This window comes from Borostomias antarcticus (genome assembly GCF_949987555.1).
Source record: "Borostomias antarcticus genome assembly, chromosome: 18".
NCBI classification, from domain to species: Eukaryota; Metazoa; Chordata; class Actinopteri; order Stomiiformes; family Stomiidae; genus Borostomias; species Borostomias antarcticus.
The window spans coordinates 2,336,748-2,342,948 of NC_140251.1; positions in this window are offsets into that span (position 1 = coordinate 2,336,748).

The window sequence follows — 6,201 nt, forward strand, 5'->3', positions numbered from 1 at the left end:
GTAGGGTTGTGTAGGGTTGTGTAGGGGTGTGTGGGGTTGTGTGGGGTTGTGTGGGGTTGTGTATAGTTGTGTGGGGTTGTGTAGGGTTGTGTAGGGTTGTGTAGGGTTGTGTGGGGTTGTGTGTGGTTGTGTGGGGTTGTGTCTGGTTGTGTAGGGTTGTGTATGGTTGGGTGGTGTTGTGTATGGTTGGGTGGGGTTGTGTATGGTTGGGTGGTGTTGTGTATGGTTGGGTGGGGTTGTGTATGGTTGGGTGGGGTTGTGTGTGGTTGGGTGGGGTTGTGTGTGGTTGTGTGTGGTGGTGTGTGGTTGTGTAGGGTTGTGTATGGTTGGGTGGGGTTGTGTGTGGTTGTGTGGGGTTGTGTGTGGTTGTGTAGGGTTGTGTATGGTTGGGTGGTGTTGTGTATGGTTGGGTGGGGTTGTGTATGGTTGGGTGGTGTTGTGTATGGTTGGGTGGGGTTGTGTATGGTTGGGTGGGGTTGTGTGTGGTTGGGTGGGGTTGTGTGTGGTTGGGTGGGGTTGTGTGTGGTTGTGTATGGTGGTGTATGGTTAGCTGAGGCCTAGAGACCTCTAACTGATCTTACAGACAGGAGGAAGTGATAGTACACACCCATCAGGCACATTAGCCCCCTCCACACACACACACACACACACACTGACCAATCTCCCATACACAAGCAGCAGGCAGAGACATAACCACTCGGTGAACCAGGAGGAAACAGCGCCATGAATGGTCTGAGCCTGAGCCTGGCCCCGCCCCTGAGCCTGGCCCCGCCCCTGAGCCTGGCCCCGCCCCTGTTCTGTGAGGCCCGATCCAGAGAGGTAAACAGACCTGGGGGGAGAAGGCCGATGTGTAAATTTTCGTGTCAGAAACTTGGCAGTCCTCCGTTGGCTTTGGCCGCTAGGTGCTACCGCATAGTGACTCATGCGCTCTGATTGGCAGAGGAAAGGTGTGTGTGTGTGTGGGGGGGGGGGGGGGGGGGGGGGGTGTTATTAGGAGGAGCGCCAGGCGGCGTGCTCACAATGTTTACACTGCTGACATCACAGATGTGACTGGGAGCTCCTTGGGACGAGCATTGTTTGCGCGTGTGACACATACGTGATGTCTGAGAGAGGGGGGGGCAAAAACTAAAAAGACTAAAAGAGAGAGAGAGAGAGAGAGAGAGAGAGAGAGAGAGAGAGAGAGAGAGGGAGAGAGAGGAAGAGAGAGAGAGAGGGAGAGAGAGAGGAAGAGAGAGAGAGAGGGAGAGAGAGAGAGAGAGGGAGAGAGAGAGAGAGAGGAAGAGAGAGAGAGCGAGAGGAAGAGAGAGAGAGAGGAAGAGAGGAAGAGAGGGGTACAAGGACAACCATGAAAGGAGGAAGAGGAAATCAGAAGACGGGAGGGTGGAAGGGGAGTGAAAGAGAGAGAGAGAGAGAAAGAGAGAGGCCCTGGGCCAGGTCAGCTGATCATAGGTTAAAGATCAGATCAGCAGAGAGAGGAGACTGACAGGCAGTCTGTCGTGTGTCTGGCTGCTCTCTGCTGGCTAATCTGGAGATAATTGCGGGGGCTTTACTCAAGTCGGGTTTGGCTACGGCTTCTGGAAAAGCACACTAGGTTACACTATCAGCCTGGGAGTTAGAGAGCAACAGAGCAGTCCGGAGTCAAGCAAGCTTTGTGAAAATCCAATTAAAGTCACTGTGACGTATTAGCAAGAGATTCTGTTCTAGAAGCACAATGCAATAGCTTCTTTGACAGAAACAATAGAATAGAGCGGTCGATGTTTAAAACTTGCCAAGTCAGTCCTCCCCCAGCGGTCAGTTTGCTAGAAAACGCCCCCCTCTCCACTGTGGCCACTCACAGCACAGTGGTTCCATAGTTACAGAAACCCACAAAACATTAGAAATGAGTGATATCACCCAAGTCATGTTTCATATTGGGAAATAGTTTGTGTTTTTGGCATAAACAACAGGTCTTATTGACATTCACCAAGGCAAATGATTGCACAATTCTCTTTTTCTGACTTCATAGTGAGTTGTATTCAGAGAGCGGATGTCCCTGCAGTGTGTCCCAGCATCCTCCGCGCACCAATCAAGGACCACCACAGACACAGCAAAACAATGCCTGTAATCTCTCGGCCGCATCAATACAGACTCTGCCATAGAAACCAGTCATTAACCAAAACCAAAAACGTATAATCTACGACATTTAGATTTGACTATAAACCGGCCAGACACTGGCGACAGTCTCACACGTCGTGTCTGAATAGTTTCTTGTGCGCCATAATGCTGCATTGTGGGAACAAAGGAGGCGTGAATTGGTTCCTACGGAGACGCCGGGCCTGGTGTGTTGGGAGGATGTGGAACACATGTCATCCTGTCACGACGATGCGCTCCGGTCTCCTGACTGTCATCGGCCAGTCCTCCAGGAAGGGGACTAGACCCCTGGTACTGTACATTGTGAATAAAATTCAAGTCTCACCACTGTGTTTTGTTTTCCTACTTGACTGTTGTTCTAACTTTGTAGTTCATTCCTCTAGAATGAGTCTGTTAAAACTACAAATTGTTCCTGTGTGACATCACTTCCCTGTCCTCTTCATCCTGAAACTATGTCACTTCCTCACTCTTGCCTGGATTCACTTCCTGTGCTCGAGTCCGAATTTGCAAATCGTAACATAGAATAAACTATTGTCTTTGTTTGAAACCAGCTTGACCGACCACTCACATGCTCTTATTTTTGAACCAAGTAGAAAAATACTTTCATAACATACTGTACATGTTGGTTGTTGCTGAAGGGAACTGGGAGTTCTCTCCCCAGACAGGAGAGCGGTCAGGAGATGGCGTTGAAGAGGAGGCGGTCTAGGATTCACAGCATGAGAAACAGACCGCAGCGGCGCACACTGATCAATCAATCAATCAATCAATCAATCAATCAATCAATCAATCAATCAATCAATCAATCAATCAATCAATCAATCAATCAATCAAAGCTTTATTTATATAGTGCATTTCATACCCAGAGGCAACACAATGCTCTTTACAGAGAACAAGGGAGGTGGGCATACGACCCACCCCTACATATTCCAGAGGGAAGCAAAAAAACAGTCATCACCCAGGGGTCAGATAAGTGAGCTGTAAAAATTCTTCCCTGACCCCTCTCAACAAGGCGATCGAGCAAGCTCTTGGAGTATGTTTGTCTACCAGCTAAGAACATTTATAAAGCAATACATTACATTAAATTACATTTTCAGAGTAAGAGAGGCTAAAAAAGCATCATAGGAGAGAGGGCATCCTATGGACATGCTACGACATCCACAGCAGACACGGGGGTGTCTATGGGACTCCGGGAGGTCTGCTGGTGACAGTGGGGCATCCACTGAGGCGGACTGCACACTAACACGGACAGTTCTACTGAACAGAGGAGAGCAGCGACGTTCACTTCCCTGTCAATGCCCTGACACTGTGCTTTCAAACATTTGGTTTCAATTTGACCCATTTTTAGTTTGAGTTGTGTACAACCAAACAAGTTGATTTGTAAATCTCTGAAGTAATTAATTCTGTGCAGTAATTAATGTCAGATTTGTGGGCTGCGTATTTCATGGGCACATCTGCCTATATGTGGTTTGTGCCCTTGCTTTATTGCATCGGCGCCACTTCAAAGCCTGCAGTGGAACGAGGCTGATAGAAAGTGTCCTCTCGAGACATGGTGGTCTGCCCTGGGGGGGCTCTGGGACAGATCTGATCCAATGTTCAAAACCACCATACACACCGGAAACTGCCAACACCCCCCCAAACACACACACACACATACGCACGCACGCAAGCAAACACGCGCACACATATGCATGCATGCACGCAATCACACACACGCACGTATGGGGGGTGGAAAGTGCCACTTATTTGCTAACTGAGCAGACACACGTGACGAACGTCCCCACGTGACCACGTGTGCTATTCACTAACGTAGCTAACCCAGCAAACGCTCGTCAGGGCCGGGAGTACTTGAGCACGTGTGCTATTCGCATACGTAGCTAACGTCGCTACTTGAGCACGTGTGCTATTCGCATACGCTAACGTCGCTACGTGAGCACTTGTGCTACAGTAGGACCCCACTCATCCGAACCCAACGGGACCGCAGGTCGTTCGTATCTCTGAAATGTCCGGATGACTGGAACATATGTTAAAATGCACCAAATTCAATAAGTGGTATACTTGTTTCATATAGACTCATAATAGACCAATAAATACCCTTAATTACTTGTGAAAATGCATCAAAATTGCAATCAAATAGCCAACTAAACTCATATAGGCCAGTAGCCTATAATAAAATAACCGAATTTCCACTTGAGTGCGTGCTTTGATCAAATACAGTACTTTATTCTCAAATGAGGCTTACGCTGTATCGATAGGCTACTGTATTCGCAGAACAACATGGTATAGCCTAAAACAACCCAACATTAGAACAATTAGAGCAAATGATAATCAATAAATAAATAAATGAAATGACAGACAAGTTGTCGTGTCTTAGGCTATTGTAGCCTAAAAGAAAGTCTCTAAAACAACAGATGTAGACTAACGTGGCCTAGGCTGTAGGCTATTATGTAACAAATACAGTAGGTCTAGTAGGCTAATCTACATGCCCACAACACGTCTGTGTTCCTGAAGTCTATTAACTGGGAACGAAAAATGACTCGTTGCTCCTCTGCTTCAGGTTGCTGACGCGCTTTCTGGTACCAAGGAATGCAGCTCTCGCGCAGCAGACTCGTTTGCGTTTTGCGCTCGACATTAGAAGAAATGAAACGTGACAGTAGACTACAGCCTACAGGCAACATGTAGGTCTACATACAGTTCTGTTTTTATTCACAGAAGGGTACAGTACTGTAATGAAAAGCCCACCAGTAACCAGATAGCAGGCAAAAAAAATGGTGCGTTCGTTTGTGGTCGGACGTGGCAAGTCGCAAGTGGCAAAATACCTACCTCCGACCTGTGTGCATTCGAGCTATAGCGAATGATATGATGATGATATGATATTGACATCAGCCGGCAACTGGGGGCTGAGAAACATATCCGAATTTGCGACGAGGAAGTGCGAGTTCAATTTGCCACCTCCCAGTTATAAACGAACGCACCATATACCCTGGCATAAGTGCGCTTTTTCATAACCATAGCAACCATTGCTTTATTGTACAAAGACTCAGTAAACTGTTAAAAGACAAGTTCAAGTTGGATTAGAGAGCTGTAGCTGATCGCGCCAAAAAGTATGTTTCCATACACAGCCTACCCATTCAGACCAGAGATTGAATCTGAAATGGTGGTGGTGTAGCCTACTTCATTGTAGGAATAATAAGTATGGCTACAACTACACACAGGCCACAAAATACAATAACAAAATACAGACAACAGCGGCCACTAGGCTAATGATTTTCTTTTCATTTTGGTATCAGGGCTTTTTCCAGGACTGTCAAATACAGACAAAGGCTATCCGATTAATAAATGCACGGCACTAAACTTCTGGTATATACAGTATGTATAACGTGTTAGGCCTAGCCTAAGCTTACTTTAGTGCACAGCAAACTGCCTTTGCCCTTTAGGTCTTTATTGTTGTTGTTATTATTTTACTATGTCGAATGATTTGCCTGTTTGTGTGCTGCGCGCACCATTGCATTCCTGTACCCTCATTTATTTAATGTATTTCGTTAGATAAAAACGAATAATGTAGGCCACAACTAGGCTACACACATAGGATATAGATAAAATGTAGTGTAAAACGAAATAATAAAAAAACAGCGTAAAACGCAGACCGCGGTTGAAATCTATCAATTTGAAGCTCAGGATAATTCCTGACCGTGACAGCCCTATGGTTGACAAGTAGGCTAGTCATATTGAACAATACACTTTTATTTTGCCAATGAGCCTACTTCACAATATACTACGAATTTTCTTTCGGCCCATGGTGCATAACACAGATGGAGACATATTAGACAGGATGCAGGGACAATGTAAATAAATATAACACCAGTGAGTTAGCTACTACCACAGCACTTGGCGTGGCTGGAGAACATAAGCTAAGCCAAATGACGGTGGCAATAATAATATAACATAATTTATCTTGTCAGCAACACACAGTAAGCACAATAGTAGGAATAATAACATATATTAACCAGGTTATCTGTTAGTAGCCTGCTATTATTTAGGCTCAATAATCTAACTTTAAGTTGTCATATCACT